The sequence below is a fragment of the Leopardus geoffroyi genome, chromosome E2 (genome assembly GCF_018350155.1).
Source record: "Leopardus geoffroyi isolate Oge1 chromosome E2, O.geoffroyi_Oge1_pat1.0, whole genome shotgun sequence".
Classification (NCBI taxonomy): Eukaryota; Metazoa; Chordata; class Mammalia; order Carnivora; family Felidae; genus Leopardus; species Leopardus geoffroyi.
The window spans coordinates 59,596,866-59,614,629 of record NC_059335.1 but is presented as its reverse complement, the minus strand read 5'-3'; the positions used below and the strand labels follow the sequence as shown (position 1 = coordinate 59,614,629).

Sequence of the window (17,764 nt, the reverse complement as noted above, 5' to 3'; positions counted from 1 at the left end):
AGAGAGGGAAGCCGCACCCACTTCTTGGAATCCTGGAGAGAAGATTGCCTGGGGTCCCCTGTCACACATGTGATCGGAGCTGAGCCAGTCCCACTTGAGCTGGCATCCGGTTACCCTGGCGTTTTACAGGCTCGTGTGATGTTTGACATCATGTTCATATTCAGGTGTTTATTTTTTTATTTCCAGCTCTTCGGGATTTTCATGGAAAATTTTAAAAAGTGCTGGTTTAGAACATTTCTGTGTTTCAGTAGTGGGTTGTTCTTGGAAAACGTGTTGATGAAAGCACCTGGCTTGTATTCCAAACTGTGGAATGTTAGCATCAGAGATGTGTTGGGACCAAGGATTCCTGCTCAGTATGCATTTGTGCTCTAAGACCTTACATGTGTGCCCTAATGTGGAAAAGGCACAGGACTTCTGGGCTCCGATGTGTGACTTGTTTGGGTAGGTCCAACTCTCTGAGCCTCAGTTTCCTCATCTGTAGAATGGGGAGACTAATTGAGCTTTGACTACCTTCCAGGAGTCTACTGAGAGTCACATGATATAATAGACGTGAATGTGTGTTACAAACTGTAAGAGGTCTTAGATGCTTGCAAGTCATGTGTAGGTGAACTTTGGGGACCTTTCTTTCCGTCAGATGCTTGTGTTGTTGCTGGCTTTTTGTCCCAAATGGCCAGTGGAGGGAAGTGTCGAATGCTGGTAGGATTTGAAACTCCGTCAAGGGTTCCGTGTACTTTGTCAGTGGTAGGTTGTCTTTTACTATGCTTTGGCTGCAGTGAGCTCTGTTTCTTCTTGGGCTCTCCACACAGGCTAGGCTTCTCATTCATCACACAGGCTGGGCCTGTGTGAGAGTGGGCAAGATCCCGAGGTGCCCTACAAGTTATTTAATCGAATCCTACAGTTCCATGCGAATAGTTATAATGATATTAGCTGCCATTTGCTGAGTGTCCTTGAGTGCTAGTCACTTTACATATGTTAGCTGCCAAGTGGATACCATTACGTTGGAGATATCAATGACAAGGGACTTTTTGTAGGTTACGCAGTTTGGAAGTGGCAGAATCAGGAGTGAGATCCATGCTCTTTGACCCTGAAGTCCCCGTTCCCTTTAGGACCTCCTGGTGGTTCAGAGCTGGTTTCTGTTTTCAGCCAGTCAGGTAATCAGCAAACCAACCAACTGATGAACAACTTCCCACCCAACCGATAGCAACCAACCAGAAATTGGTTAATCAACTGTCCACCCATCCATCTAACCAACCAACCAACCAACCATTATTAACAACTACTCACCCAACAAATAACAACCAACCAGTAATTAACTAATCAACCAACCATTCACCCATCCATCTAACCAACCAACCAACCAACCAACCATTATTAACAACTACTCACCCAACCAATATCAACCAACCAATAAATAGGCGACCAACTAACCATCCATCCAAACAAACAACTAAACAACCACCTAGTGAGCAATCATCCATCCAGCCAATAACAATCAATCAGTAATTAGTGAGTCAACTAACCAACCAACCAACCAACCAACCAAGCAGGTACTCAACAACCAGCCTCCGACTAACCAATAGTGTGCATTGCTGTCAGTCACCTGCAGGGAGACAGCATACTGTCCCATCCTCAGGGGCCTGCTGGTCTATGGGAAAGTGAAGACCCTGTCCCGCTTCTCATACCACATTCTAAGTATTTGTTTAGCATCTGCCTCCTCTTTTGGACTGGAACTTGTCTAGCATGGGGACGGAGCCTGGGTCCTCCTTGTGCCCCTAGAGCCCAGTGCAGGGGCAGCACGTTGCTGGCTGGCATGGAGGGCGGGGGTGCTTGCTAAATGTTGTGCATGACATGGACCCACCCCCACAACACGGACCAACTCAGAACACTGTGGAACCAGTGGAGGAGCCTCAGTCAGATGCGGCCCAGGGGATCATACCCATCTTGGGATTTGTGTGAAAAGAAGGTTGGATGATCCTCTGGTCTGGAGAACTCCCTCCTAGGTGTAGCAGAACAAATGCTTGCCAGCATACTGCCTCCTGCTGAGTGTTCTCCCTGGGCTCCATTCTGGACCGGGGCACACCATGGTGGAAAGAGCCTTGGATTGGGGTCAGGGGTCTGGGCCCAGCTGAGCCACTAACACCTTGGGTGGCCTTGAACTGCTGGCCTCAGTCACCCTCCCTCCACCCCCGCTCCGTCATTTTATGGGCAAGGCCACTGAGGCCCCAAGACCCGAGTCCGCCCCTCTCCAAGCCCCTTCCAGGTCTGGCATTTCCAGTCTTTTCTGGCTCCTCATTAACAGAGTATTTTCCTTCTCCAGTCTGCATTCCAGCCTCCTCCCGTGGGCCCCGACCCCTGTAGCAGGGGAGTGGGCACCGTGTGAAACTCTCTGAAACGCTCACGGGGAACCTTGTCTCATCTCCCACCGAAGGGGCCAGAGGCTAACTGGCAGGCGCTCCGCATCCTGTATCAGCCCCGTAGACGTGCGCTCTGGGCCGGGGAGCCGAGCGCTGCCGGGAAACGCGCACTCGGCTGCTCCGTATCTGTTACAGGCCCCGCGGTTCACCGTCTGCTCGGAAATTGGGTAAGTGTTTTCTTACCCAAACTTGAGTAACCGCCGTTGAAATGTATGGTTGGAAAGTCTTGGCTCTCAGAACAGACCACACAGTGACTTGCCCAGTGAAACTCAATGCCCGGGGCTTACTCGGTTTTACCTACAACACCAGTGTAGGAAGAAATGGGTTTGGAGGGGCCGAGTGTCTTTCCATCCTTCTCCGAGGGGGTTCATTAGCTGGAGGAAGGCTGAGGGGTGTTGGTGCTGCTCTGTTCCCTGGCCTGGGCCTGGCTTCTGGCGTGGGGGTGGGAGGAAGGTCCCAGGGGGCTGCTGGGCCTTGGAGGCGGCCCTCCGGAGGGTTCCAGCCTCAGTGTTTTGTGCCACATTCTGGCAGGCGGCTTGACATCCAGTGCGGGCCCTGCTTAATCAGCCTCTCTCACCCGCACAGGCCAAGAAAAAGCTGTAAAGTCAGAAGGAACACTGGCATGTGTTCCGTGCCTCAGAACAGAGCAGATATTGTCCTGGCCTTCCAGGTCTCTGCGGCCCTCATTCTTGTTGACCACACAAATGGTTCCAATCAGTTTGCAGAGGCTCTCCGCGGTGTTTTAAGATGTTTGCTCATTACATTCCCGGGTCGATTACCCTCCGACCTTGAACGTCACCGTTCCACCCACCCTCTCTGGCGGACACAAAGGGGAAGGCTAGGCGTGAACTGGATGTGTGGGTGTGTGTGTGCACGTGGGTGTATGTGCCCGTGCACCCGCCTGCCTGTGTGGACCCTTGATAAATTTCCATTTCTGTGAGCTGAAGTGCCCCCCGAACAGCCGTCACACTTGCCGAGGAGACACCCAAGGAGAGGCCGTGGGGCGTCTGGGTTATGCGTGCGATGTTGGTGCGGATGGTTCTCTCCTTGGAGTGTGGGGAACATGGTCCAGTGTCCATCCACAGGATTGCATCTCACCTCCTGGGAGGCCCTTACCTGTTATGGGGCTCTGCCTACCTTTCCGCCCTGTCCCCCTGTCCCCAGGGGCTTGGAGGTATTCGTCTGAAACTCCTGTTTGGGGCTGACAATGTCTGCCATTCAACCTCTGTGAAGGACACGGGGCCTGAAAGCCATCAGGGACTTAGGGTGTTTTCCTCCTTCAGAGAGCGTCCGGTCCAAAGGCCCTTTGTGCCAAGCCTCCAGTGAGCAGATGAATAAAATAGGAAGGCCGAGGGTCTCGTCACTGCCGAACAAAGTTGGGTTTGTTGATACAGCATCAGCCTGGACTCGGAAATCGAGTCCCGCAACAGAGGACTTGGCTCCCCGCCCCCATGCTTGCAGGAAGAGCTGTCTGTGAGAGAAAACAGCCATTCTCAGTGGAACTTTGTAGATATGAGGCTCGAGTCCGATTTGTTTTTGCTGAGCCACAGAAGTAGGTCTGAAGAGTTCCTCCTGAGGGACACACAGAGCTGACACGTGCTGCAAGGTGACGGGCTGAGGGGCACAGGCTGAAGACCTCCGTGTTAATGTCTTTTTCTGGTCTTTAAGGCTTTTTTTTTTTTTTTTTTTTTTTTTTTTTTTTCTGCTGAGGAAAGGAAGGGTCAACCCTGCTTCCCTGCAGTGTGTTCAGCCGGGAGAATAGTGAGGGGTCGGAGGTGTTCCCTCTCTCCCTCCTGCCTCCCTCTTCGGCCCCCCGCCTGGACTCAGAGGGCTGAAGGCTTCACACAAAGGCTCCGAGGGCTCCAGCACAGGTGCCTGTGATGGGGGAAGCAAGGTCACAATTTCCACTGCATCTGTCACAGGTTGGGCTCTCTGAAACTAGATACCGAGACCCAGCTTGAGGAGGGTTGGGCAGAAGAAGTCAAATTAAATGCAGCCTCACAAAGCCGAGGCTGGGCTGTGGGCCGCTGGCAGTGGAGATGGCTAATCAGTGTGTCCGTGTTGGCCTAAGTGCCCAGGCCCTGGTGGCGTGGGCCAGGCAGCTCTCTGCGGCTGGGATGGGCCCCGAGGGGGCCGACAGCCAGCTGATGCACTCCCCACCATTGGCGCCCAGAACCTTCTAGACTAGCACTTCCCGGTGCTGCCCAGGACCCCAGGAATTCTGCTAAAGAAGGGCATGTGCATGGTTTCAAACGTCAAAGCTGTGTCTTTATAATTGAGATCAAGGAACAACCCAAAGTTGTCTGTCTGGGATTAGACTCAATGGGTTGCCCAATGGTGGGCATGTCCAGGGTAGGCTGTAGATGTTCCCCAACCATGGGACTTGGGGCCGTCACTGAGTCACTTTCTCCTTGACCAAACTCTGAGCTCTTTTCCACTGAGGACCCGTCCTTGGGCATGTCCTCAAGAGCCTAGTTTTAGCAAGAACCCTGCTAAGTCAGTCAAGCCAGTATCCCCCACCATGGGTATCTGACTGCCCCTGATAGATGACCAGATGTCTCAGCTCCACTGTCCCCTAGGGGGCCTAACCTCCTGGCCTGCCTTCTGTAAGAATCTGTCAGGTCAGCTTAGCCAGAGTCCCCCACCCTGATGTCCCCCCCTATTACTTTTCCATCTGCTGACCGCACCTGCTCCCTGGCTGTAAATTCTCCCTTTTCCTTGCTGAATTCAGAGTGCAGTCCAGTCTCTGCCCACCACCCCCCCCCCCATTAATCCCATTGTGGTGAGGGTACCCCTGTTGCGATGGTCCTGAAGAGTCCACCTTACCATTTTAACCAGGGGCATGGCCGCCTTTTCCTTGACATCCTCCTCCCTGTCCTTGTCACCGTCGCCACCACCCTCATCATCACCAGCTTCGTCACTGCCCTCATGGTCACAGGAAGATGGATTAGACCACCTCTGTGTGCGGAGGGTGGAGTGATCGCGGGGAGGGGACGTCCCAGCTCCCTCTGACAGGAGCTGTCTCACCTTGGAAGCCCTGTAGTGGCTGGGCAGGTGGCATGAATAATTGGGATCTGGAGCATAAGGAAATAGGGCACGTGAGTCTGTGATGAACTTCCTGAACATAACCAAATCCAGATTTTGGTAAAACGAGATGATGGCCAACGTGCGGGGCACATCCCAGGGCCCCCAGTGTGGCCTGGAGGCTTGTTTTCTTCAGATTCAGGAAATAAGATTTGTTGCTTTTCTTAGACAGGAAGACACAGAATGGCCATTTGTCAGCAGCGAGGCGGCCATGGGCTCTTGTGGGAAGGCTGTGGTTTTGGAATCAGACACGTTTAGGTTTGAGCGGCATATGTGCACCAATGGCCACGTCGGTCAACTTTTCCAAGCTCCAGTCCTGTCCTCTGAAAACAGCAGGCGCTGGTCCCTCCTGCCTCCCTGACCGCTCCCCCCCCCCCCCCCCCCCCCGAGGCCAACGGGGAGGCGCCGTGCAGGTAGGACTCGTTCACTGCAGGTGCGGTGCTCCCAGGTGGTTTCAGAGGGTGAGCTGCTGAGAGGAAGTGCCTCCTGCTCATGCCTTACACACCACACACCAACACAAGCTTACACACCAACCCTCACACTCACTCTCACACACTCATGCACGCTCATACTCCCACGTTCGCCACCCGCAGCACTCTCCTGCACACTCACGCACCCACACCCACACACGTACCCCCCACACTCACTCTCTTACACACTCACACATACCAGCACACACACACTCTCACAACTCACTCTCACATACACACTCGCTCACTCTTTCTCTCACACACCCCTGCAAACCCTACACCTCCTCCCCTCTGCCTGATCCCTGTATCTGGACCATCCATACGTGTCATCTGGGGAATTCTCTCTTCTCCTCCAGAAGATGCCTCATGATATCAGTTGAGGAGAATGAACTCAACCCAGTGGCTCTTGGGGGCCAGACTCTGACCCGATGGTCTGCTGGCTCTGGGCCCTTCTGAGTAAGTGGACCCACCCAGCATACCTTGCCTGCAGGCCACCCAGCGTTTCCCTCCCCTGCAGGAAGCCCGTGGGTGGGCTCCCTCCCAGTGGGCTGCCCCACAGGCGGTCCTCCCTGTCCCTGGGAGCCCTTTCTTGTGATGGGAGAGCCAGGCCGGGGGGAGGATGTCTTCTCTCACCCAAGGCTGCAGAGGACCCCAGCCTCTCTCCTGGGGGCTGGGTAAGCCAGCTCTGACTGGTCTCCTGCAGGCAGTGCTCAGCCTGGGAGCGCAGTCAGCTTGCTTGCTGTATTGCAAGCCCTCAATAAATGCGGCTGAGTAGATGTTTTTCCCAACTGAGTGGGCTTGTCCATACCTGGACCTCCCAAATTCTCGGGCATGAGGGGCTCGTCCGCTGATTTTGCCCAGTCTGTGTCCAGCTTTCCTTCATTCCTTGAAGAAATCACCTGGTCCTGGTGGGTACAAGACCCAGACTCAGCAGAAAGAGCTCTCTGTCCTTTCTGCCCACAGCAGTTGATTCGGAGGTGTCCTGTGACCAGACAAGTCCAGTGAGAGCCCTCAATGACGGTCTTTGGGAACACAGCAAAAGAGATGCCCTGTTGTCCTGGGTTTGCCAAACTGTGAGGATCTGAACACGAGAATTGGGACACTCTCGTGCAAGATCTTACCCGAAATGAAATGGGTGCGAAGACGGGCAGCAGAGGGAAGGAGAGAGAAGAAGCATGGAGACGCTGTCTGAGCCTTTGGTCCACGTTAACTGCAGCATGGAGAAATAGTTCCTGCCCCGATGGGTGTACGCCAGCTTGACGTGGGCCTCTGTGGTCTGTAACCTGAAGTGTTTTAACACAGGGTGCAGATTTAGGGATGCTTACAAATCTGCTTAAAATTGCTTGGAAAGTCAGATTTAAACCCAGGGCTTTATAATGATAGTGACACCAGTCACTATAGCTGGCATTCATGGAGGGCTTTTATGCCGGAAATTATACAAAGGGTTTTAAACATTTTTTCTGGAATAAGTCATTAAAACCACCCTGTTCCCATCTTCGTCGTCATCATCGTCATGATCACCATCATCATCACTGCTATGGGCTGAATGTTTGTGTCCTACCCCAAATCCATCCACTGAAGCCCAAATCTGCAATGTGCTGATGTTAGGAGGGGATTAATTAGTGTTGGATGAGGTTACGAGGGTGAGACCCCTGTAATGGGATCAGTATCCTTAGAAGAAGATGAAAACAGATTGAAATTGTCTCTCCCTACACCAAGTGAGGACACACAAGAAGGCAGCCACCTGCAGGCCAGGAAGAGGGCCCTTACCAACATCCTAACTATGTTGGCACTCGGATCTTGGACTTCCCAGCCTCCAGAACCACGAAGAATAAATGTCTGATGTTTAAGCCACTGAGTCTGTGGTATTTTGTTGTAGCAGTCCAAACTGGCTAAGACTGTCACCGTCACCATCATTATTAAAATCATCATCACCACCATCACCAGCAGCCTCATCACCATTATCACTGCCATCATCACCACCACCGTCATTGTCATTATCCTCACCATCATCTCATCTCCACCACCATCATGACCATCACCGTCATCATCACCATCACACCATCCTCGCCATCACGATCATCACCATCACTACCCCATCATCACCACTGTCACCATCACCACCATCATCATCATCACCACCACTGTCATTGCCATTATCCTCACCATCATCTCATCTCCACCACCAGCATGACCATCACCATCATCATCACCACCACCATCATTGTCATTATCCTCACCATCATCTCATCTCTACCACCATCATGACCATCACCATCATCATCACCATCACCACCATCCTCGCCAGTATGACCATCACCACCCCATCACCACCACCATCACCACCATCATCATCACCACCACTGTTATTGTCATTATCGTCACCATCATCCCATCTCCACCACCATCATGACCATCACCATCACCACCACCATCACCACCATCCTCGCCATCATGACCATCACCATCACTACCCCATCATCACCACTATCACCATCACCACCATCATCATCATCACCACCACTGTCATTGCCATTATCCTCACCATCATCTCATCTCCACCACCATCATGACCATCACCATCATCATCACCATCACCACCATCATCATCATCACCACCACCATCATTGTCATTATCCTCACCATCATCTCATCTCTACCACCATCATGACCATCACCATCATCATCACCATCACCGCCATCCTCGCCAGCATGACCATCACCACCCCATCACCACCACCATCACCACCACCATCATCATCATCACCACCACCGTCATTGTCATTATCCTCACCATCATCTCATCTCCACCACCATCATGACCATCACCATCACTACCCCATCATCACCATTATCATCATCATCATCATCATCATCACCATCACCATCACCACCATCATTACCATTACCATCATCATCACAATCATCACTACCATCATCTTCATGAGTTAAGTTTTGCATGTTCCCATAAACACACATTCTATTTCAACCCTCTGGTGGTGTCTTTAGCCCAGTGATGTCTCTTCACATTAGAGGGGGTAGCAGGAATGGGTTGGGGCACTGGGGTTAGGCTGCCCAGGTTCATGTATTGGGTATTAGCTGTGTCCCCTGGACAGGTGGTTTGGCTTCCCTAGGCCTTGGTGTCCTTGTCCATACGGTGGGAATGATAACAGGATCCTAGTCCCGGTGCAGATGTTGACTTTCACAATTATGAGGTCAGGTGTGCACACCTGTGCCTTTCCTTATTTCTTCACTATAATCAAACTTCTTTCTTGAGATTCCATTTCCACTGAGTGTGGGGAGATCCAGTCTGCCTATTCTAAGGGACTCAGTCACATCTGGTTAAAGACTGTGGGCTTGGAGGGTCAGTTTCCTCTGCATCCCATCTCCTTCTCTTACCCCCAGGAGTCTAAGTTCCTGCCAGAGCTTACGTGTCCTTCCAGCGTAAGTGGTGGGCACCTGGTCCGTGTGTCATTCTCTGTCGTCATTGTTTTTTTTCCCTAAATGTAGCTGCTGATGTATTTTAAAAATTGAGTTAACATTCGCATAACACAAAATTAACCACTTCAAAATGTTCAATTCAGTGGAATCTAGTATGTTCAGTGTTCTGCAACTGTCACCTCTATCTAGTCCCAAAACATTATTGTCGCCCCAAAGGAGACCCTTTCAGCAGTCACTCCTGATAGCCTCCTTTCTCCCCAGGCTCTGGCAACCACTAGTCTGCTTTCTGTCTCTGTGGACTTATTGATTCTGGATGTTTTATATAAATGGAATCATGTGGTTATTTGTGACCAGCTTTTGTCACTTAGCATAATGTTTCTTAGGCTCATCTGCGTTGTAGCATGGGTCAGTACTTTATTCCTTTTTATGGCTGACTAATGGTCCATTGTGTGGATAAGCCACATTTTATGTATCTATTTGTTTGCTAATGTTTCCACCTTGGAGCTACTGTGGATAATGCTCCCATGAACATTCTTTTACAACTTTTTGTTTCAGTTCTTTTTCGGTATATTCCTATGAGTGAATTGCTGGGTTATGTGGTACTTCTATGTTTAACTTTTTGATGGACTGCTAAAATTTTCCATAGTAACTCAGTCATTTTACATTCCCATCAGCAATGTACGAGGGTTCCAATTTCTCTGTATCTCCTGAGGTCTTTATGCATGCTCTATTTTGTAGCCATTTCAAATCCACATATCTGTGTTCAGTTGATTTCCTTAAGCCTTACTGGGTGTGTGAGCTCCTTGGGTTGCTGAGTGCAGTTTTACAGGTTGTGTATTGCACAATCCTAGGCACCATTCACATAATAATAAAGGGATATTTGTATATTATGTAAATACAATAATGTTTATATATTCTATAAAGTGGCGGCAAAGCGTCTTGGGGAATAAGGTATCTTTTTCAGATTTGCACAGGGGTGCCATGTGGGTGAGCCATGGTGTCAGATTCCCTAGAGCCTCAGCCCCACCTCCGCCCACTCCAGCTGTCCTGGAGCCTGCACCCCTAGCCACCACTTCATCTTGCCGTTCCAGCACTCCCATGACAATGATTGTCGTGTTGTGCTTCCCGCATATTTCCTTTAGCGCTTGGTTCATAGACCTGGTTAAAAGTTTGAGACAAGTTCCATCTTAATAGCCTTTGCTTAAAGAAGAAGTGCTTTTGAAACTTCATTAGTCTCTGTCTGATTGCCCTCAGGGCTGCAAGGGGAGAGCCAGACACAAATCCCTGGGGAACCGGCACATTCTCGGGCATGATCTGATTGGACTGTCTCAGCAGCCCTGCAGGCAGGAAGGGACTTTTGTGTTCCCTTTGCAGACCAGGAAGTGAGGCTCACAAGGTGAACTGGTTTGCTCAAAGCCTCCCAGTGAGGAATGCTGGTCCTAAGTAACATTTTCTGAGCGCCTCCTGTATGCTAGATGCCGTCGTAAGCCTCGGTCTCCCCTTCCCTTTTTCTGTGGTGAATATCGTCTCCACCCTACCTGTGGGGAATGTTAGGGCACTGAGGAGGTAGGCCTGGGGTCCCAGTGCGGTGGAGCGGAGGGCCCTATTCTCGTAGTATCGGAGCTGGTGGATGGCTCTTGGGAGGGTGGGACGTTGAGACACCACGGAGAGCATCATTTTGGAGGCTAAGCTTGGTGTCCAATGTCATTCAAGTTCAAGCGTGGAGCCTGGGCTTGGTGCCCGTATTGGAAGGACGGTGGCTGTTGATTCCCCAAGCGTTTGATGGGCGTCACCGACACGGAGGGAAGGATGCATCTGGTCTGGCTGATGAACCGGGATTCTTACTGGTTCTGAATTTTGTGGCAACATTGTCCTTTTCTTTTTTCTTTTTTAAAACTCTTTATTCGCGGGGCGCCTGGGTGGCTCAGTCGGTTGAGCGTCTGACTGTGGCTCAGGTCATGACCTCCTGGTTCGTGGGTTCAAGCCCCGCGTTGGGCTCTGTGCTGACAGCTCGGAGCCTGCTTCGGATTCTGTGTCTCCCTCTCTCTCTGCCCCTCCCCTGCTCATGCTCTGTCTCTCTCTGTCTCAAAAATAAATAAAAACATTAAAAAAAATTTTTTTAAATTTATTTATTTCAATTCAAGTTAGTTAACCTACAGTGTAGTGTTGGTTTCCAAAGTAGATTTCCGTGATTCATCACTTACGTACAACACCAGTGCTCATCCCACCATGTGCCCTTCTCGATGCCTATCCCCCACCTAGCCTATCCCCCACCCACCTCTCTCCATTAACCCTCAGTTTGTTCTCTGTCTTTGTGACTCTCTTCTGGTTTGCTTCCTTCTCTGCTTTTACTTTATTTTTCCTTTTTTATTACTGGAAGATTATACTCTGCAGCACTCTATGATCTGAGGCTTTTTACAGCAAATCCCTGCTCTTGGTTTCCAAGGGAGGGTGTGGGTGGGTATCTCTGAGGTCCGCTTAGTGAGGCCAACTCAGAGCTACAGGGATTGCTCACACTGGCCCTCCCCTGGCCCTTGAAGCAGCCCGGAAGTTAGGGATTAGGCCTGGGGTGTGGGGTACAGGTGAGTCAGGGTTCCACGCTCATGGTGCTTGCGTTCTTGTCTGGAGCAGGACAGTCAGGAAGGAGACAGAGTCGGCTTGGGAGTGATGGATGCCTGGTGGGAGCCAACAGGGCACAGCGATACAGATGACCGGGGTGCACACTTGCTTTGGATGGGAAAGGTGTCTCTGAGCAGACGGCCCTTGCTAGAAAACTTCTGCCTCAGGAAGGAGTCAGCATAGGACAGCCTGGAAGGGGAAGTCCCGGAACAGGGAACAGAATGTGCAAAACACTGTGACATGGGAAAGAGGCTTGACCAGTTAGCCCTGTTTTGCGCATGAGGAAACTGAGGCTCAGAGAGGTGAGGCAGTGAGGTCCAAGCTCAGACTTAGGTTTTTTGTTTCCACATCTGGGGCATCTGTGTGACCTTAGGATGCCTTGCTAATGGTGCGACCTGCAGGTTTTAAGGCCCACATGCAGCCCTCCTGTGGGCTGGGCCCACATGGTGGAGCCTGATAGGCATCCAGGTAACCAGGCCACTCCTCAGAGGGCACCAGGAAGTGGGGGGGGGGGGGACCTTCGGCTGCCACAGTGACTGGGAAGGGCTGCTGCGTTTACAGGCTGGGGCCACGAATGCACAGTGTCCCGCAGTTGGGGCAGCTCTGCAGTTGGGGACCGTCCCATCCACGACGGCAGGGTCCCGATGAGAGGCAGTGCGTTGGGGGTTTTACTCACAACGTCTGCCTCTGCAGCACACGTTTGCTGCACACTTGGAGGCTCAGAGGCTGCCTCGGGGTTTGCCAGCGCCCTGGCCGAGAACTCTCCAGAGGGAGGGCAACCACGAGCCCTGTGGTCAGGCTCCGATTTCCCGTTTCTGGGAGGACTTCTCCTTTGCCGGGTCTGCTTGGGTTTCTCTTCCATGCTGTTAAGATTCCTCAGGCTCCATAATTATTACCTCACTCTAGGTTCGGGACTAAACTGGCTGAGCAGTAGAATTGCGGTCCTGCAGTTTCCAGCAAATGTGAATTTTCTTCATTTTGCGCAGGGAGGATGTCTCCCCCTTCCCCGGACTGGGGCAGAGTCACGGTCATACTGCTCTGAGCTGGAGTCACATGGGCTGGGGTACGTTTTCTTCCTCAGCACAGGGTCCAGGGTGGAGGGCCACAGAGCTCGAACACAGATCACTTTTCCCTTATTACTTAAAAAAAGTAATAATTTAATTAATCAATTAATAAAACATTAACATACGCTAAAGCGGGTTTCTTTCAGTTGTGTGGTTCCATGAATGTTAGCACCCGTGTAGCTTTGTGTATCCATCAGGCCTGGAAGAGCCATGCCACCTCCAGCCTCCCTCACGCTGCCCCTTGTAGTCACCCCTTCCCTTATCACTAGCCCCTGCAAACCCCTGATCGGTAGCCCCTCATGAGAACTTTGTCTCCTCCAGGCTCTTAGGCCGGTGGTGTCATAGAGGGTGTGACCTTTAGAGCATGACTTCTTTCCGCTCAACGTCCTGCCTTGGAGATCAAATCAAGTTTGCTGTGTATATCAGCGGTTTATTCTTTTTCCTTTCTGAGTAGTATTCCTTATTTGAGTGGAGCGCATTTTTAAAAAAAAAATTTTTTTTTTTTCAACGTTTATTTATTTTTGGGACAGAGAGAGACAGAGCATGAACGGGGGAGGGGCAGAGAGAGAGGGAGACACAGAATCGGAAACAGGCTCCAGGCTCTGAGCCATCAGCCCAGAGCCTGACGCGGGGCTCCAACTCCCAGACCGCGAGATCGTGACCTGGCTGAAGTCGGACGCTTAACCGACTGCGCCACCCAGGCGCCCCTAAAAAAAAAATTTTTAATGTTTATTGTTTTTGAGAGAGAGAGAGGGCGAGAGAGCGAGAGCGAGAGCAAGCATGAGCTGGGGAGGGGCAGAGAGAGGGAGACGGAGAGGGAGACAGAGCCCAAGCAGGCTCTGAGCTCTCAGCACAGAGCCCGATGTGGGGCTCGATCTCATGAACCGTGAGATCATGACCTGAGCCCCAAATCAAGAGTAGGCTGTTCAACCTCCTGAGCCACCCAGGTGGCCCAGATGGAGCACATTCTGTTTGTCCATTCCGCAAGGAGCTGTTTCCGGTTTACGTTGATTATAGATAGACCATCTGTAAACATTTGTGTGCAGGTTATCTGCGTGAACACGTGCCTTTGTTTCTCTTGGGTAAAAGACAGGAGTGACGTTGCCAGTTCACATGGTGGGTGAATGTTCAAGTTGTTAAGAAACTGCCGAACTGTTTTCCAGAGTGGCTGCATCACTTCACACGCCCGCCGGTGACGGGCGAGAGCTCCCGCTTCCCCACACCCACACCGGCACCGGGCACCAGGCACCGTCAGTGTGTCAGGCTTTAACCATCCGCTGAGTGTGCAGACGCATCTCCCCCTGGTCCTGATTTGCATGTTCCTAATGGCTAATGGTGCTGGACATATTATCAGGTGTTTGTCATCCACGTACCTGCTGCGGTGAAGTGTCTGTTGAAGTCTTTTTGTTCATTTTTTTTTTTTCAACGTTTTTATTTATTTTTGGGACAGAGAGAGACAGAGCACGAACGGGGGAGGGACAGAGAGAGAGGGAGACACAGAATTGGAAACAGGCTCCAGGCTCTGAGCCATCAGCCCAGAGCCTGACGCGGGGCTCGAACTCACAGACCGCGAGATCGTGACCTGGCTGAAGTCGGACGCTTAACCGACTGCGCCACCCAGGTGCCCCTTTTTGTTCATTTTTAATTGGGTTATTTGTTTTCTTCCCATTGAGTTAAAAAAAAAAAAAAAACAACTCTGACCATTTGCAACAACATGGATGGGGTTAGAGAGTATGATGCTGAGTGAAATAAGTCAGGCAGAGAAAGACGAATACTCTATGATCTCGCGCCTGTGTGGGATTTATGAAAGAAAACAAACGAGCAGCGGTGGAAAAAGAGAGAGACAAACCAAGAAGCAGACTCCTAACTCCAGAGAACACACCGATGGTCACCAGAGGGGAGGTGGGGTGGGGGGGGGGAAATAGGTGATGGGGATAAAGGAGGGCCCCTGTCCTGATGGGCACCTGATGGGTTGTATGCAAGTGTTAAATCCTTATATCGTACCCCTGGAACTAATAATACCTTGTATGTTAGCTAACTGGAAATTAAATAGGAACTTAAAAAAAAATCTCTGAGTATAATTGACTTACAATGAATTGCATACATTTAAATCACACAATCTGATGTCTTGACATAATGCATCATCTATGAAACTGTCCCCACCGTCAAAGAAAATGACATCACATGATGTCACAGTCGTGTGACCAGGTCCTGCCTTCCTGCTGGGCATGGAAGCCTGCTTAAGATTCCCTCTCCCTGGGCCCTTCCCCTGCTCATGCTCACACGTTCTCTCTCTCTCAAAAGAAAAAGAAAATTAAAAAAAATAAAACAAAGACAATGACATCCGCGCCCTTGCCCTGGCTTCCCAGTGTCCTCTGCGATGCCTTGCACTCTGCCTTTACCCTGTTCTTAGGCAACTGCTGCCCTGCCTCTTGTCACATCTTGGGATGCACTTCCTACTTTCTGTTAATGTGCTCATTTCCTTCAACTGGTGTCCTTTGCTCAGCACGAGTATTTCAAGATCGGTGCGTGCCATAGCGTGTCTGGGTCGTTGAGTGGTGATCCAGCGGGTGGGTTCTGATGCGTGGTTCCTCTGCTGACAAATATTTGGGTCGTTTTCAGCTGCGGGCTGTTACAAGCAGAGCCGCTCTTGGCGTTGTCTCTGCATGGACGTTTGTTTTCCTTTCTCTCAGGCCAATACCTAGGAGTGGTTGGACCATACAGTAAATTAATGTTTATATTTTTAAGAAACTGCCAAGCTGTGTCTCAGAACGTGCGTCGCTGTGACCCCCACCAACCGTGCAGAGGGTTCCGGTTTCTCCACATCCTCACAATACTTGGTGTGGTCAGACTTTATGTTTTAGCCATGACGTGCATCGGAAAAGTTTTCTTTCTTTCTTTACAATTTGTATTGCCTTTTATTGCTTTGTCTTATTTGACCGCACTGGCTGACATTTCCAGGATGACGTTTAGTACCAGTGTTGAGAGTAGACATTTTTGCCTTATTTTCAGTTATAGGAGGAAAGTGTCCAGGCTTTCATGACTATGATGCTAACTGTAGGGTTTTTTTTTGTTTTTTTTTTTTTTTTTTTTTTTTTTTAGATTCCTTTTTTTCAGATTAAGGAAGTTCCCTTGTATTTCTGGTTTGCAGAGAGTTTTTAAAATTTTTTATTATTTTCTTAAGTTTATTTATTTAAGTAATCTCTACACCCAGTGTGGGGCTCGAACTCACGACCCCAGGATCAAGAGTCCCATGCTCTTCTGACTGAGCCAGCCAGGAGCCCCAAGAGTTTTTTTATTTTTATTTTTTAATTGGGAATAGGTATTGACTTTTGTCAAGTGATATGTTGCGTCGATTCATGTGATCGCAGGGCATTTCTGCTTCAGACTCTTAATATGATAGATTAGTTGATTTTTGAACAGTGAATTGGCCTTGTGTTCTCAGGATAAACTCCGCAAGGCTGCGGTGTGTTGGCCCTTCTGTGTATTGATAGATACAATTTCCTAGCGTTTTGTTAAGGATTTTTGTGTCTCTGGTGCAGGATATTGGTCTGTAGCTTTTTGTTTTTCCTTTTTAAATTTACACTGTCTTTGGTTTGGTATCAGGGTAATGCTGGCCTCATAAAATCATTGGTAATTGTTTTCTCCTCCTCTGTTTTCTGGAAGAAATGGCGTTGAAGAGTGCCACCTCTAAATGCCATGAAGAGTTCATCAGGGAGACTTCTTTCTTGAAAGGTCTTAAGCCATGAATGAAATTTTTAAAATAGTTATAAAACCATTCCTGTTAAATATTTCCTCTTGGGTGAATTTTGGTAGTTAATAGTCTTTGTGAGAATTTTCACTTTTATTGAAATGGTCAAATTTATTGGGCATAGAGTTTTTCTTTTTTTTTTTTTTTTTTTAAATTTTTTTTTCAACGTTTATTTATTTTTGGGACAGAGAGAGACAGAGCATGAATGGGGGAGGGGCAGAGAGAGGGAGACACAGAATCGGAAACAGGCTCCAGGCTCTGAGCCATCAGCCCAGAGCCCGACGCGGGGCTCGAACTCACGGACCGCGAGATCGTGACCTGGCTGAAGTCGGACGCTCAACCGACTGCGCCACCCAGGCGCCCCTGGGCATAGAGTTTTTCATGGTATTCCGTTATTATAGCTTTGATGTCGAGTATCTGTAGTGATGTGCTTTCTTGAGTTCCTGACATTAATAATTCATGACTTCTCTCTGCGTTTTCTTGTGGCTCTTGGTAGAGTTTTATAAATTTTATTATTTTGAAGAACCAGCTTTTCATTTTATTGATTTTCCCTATTATTTTTCTCTTCAACTCCATTGATTTCTGTTTCTTATTAATTTATTTTCTTCACTTTCTCTGGTTAATTTTGTTCTTGTTTTTCTAGTTCCTTACAGTGAGAGTTTAGATCATTGGCTTAAGCCCTTTCTTTTGTCCTCCAGGCATCGGACGGTGCGCACTTTTCTGCCAATACCGCTGTAGCGGATTCCACAGACATCACGTCATCCCGTCCTTCCATCCAATTAAAACTGCTTTCTAATTTCTCTGGAGAGTTCTTCTCTGACCCATGGGTTATTTAGATGTGTGTTAGTTTCCAAGTTTTTGGATATATTCCTGTTATCATTCTGTAATTGATTTCCAGTTTAATTTTATTATTATCAGAGG

At 49.6% G+C, this 17,764-nt stretch overlaps 1 non-coding gene across 1 annotated transcript; it reads left to right on the top strand.

The window, feature by feature from the left end:
* Window positions 1-11,322: 11,322 nt before the first annotated feature.
* On the top strand, window positions 11,323-11,407 carry TRNAH-GUG. Its single transcript has one exon. It is a non-coding gene; the product is annotated as a tRNA-His (tRNA).
* The last annotated feature ends 6,357 nt before the right edge of the window (window positions 11,408-17,764 follow it).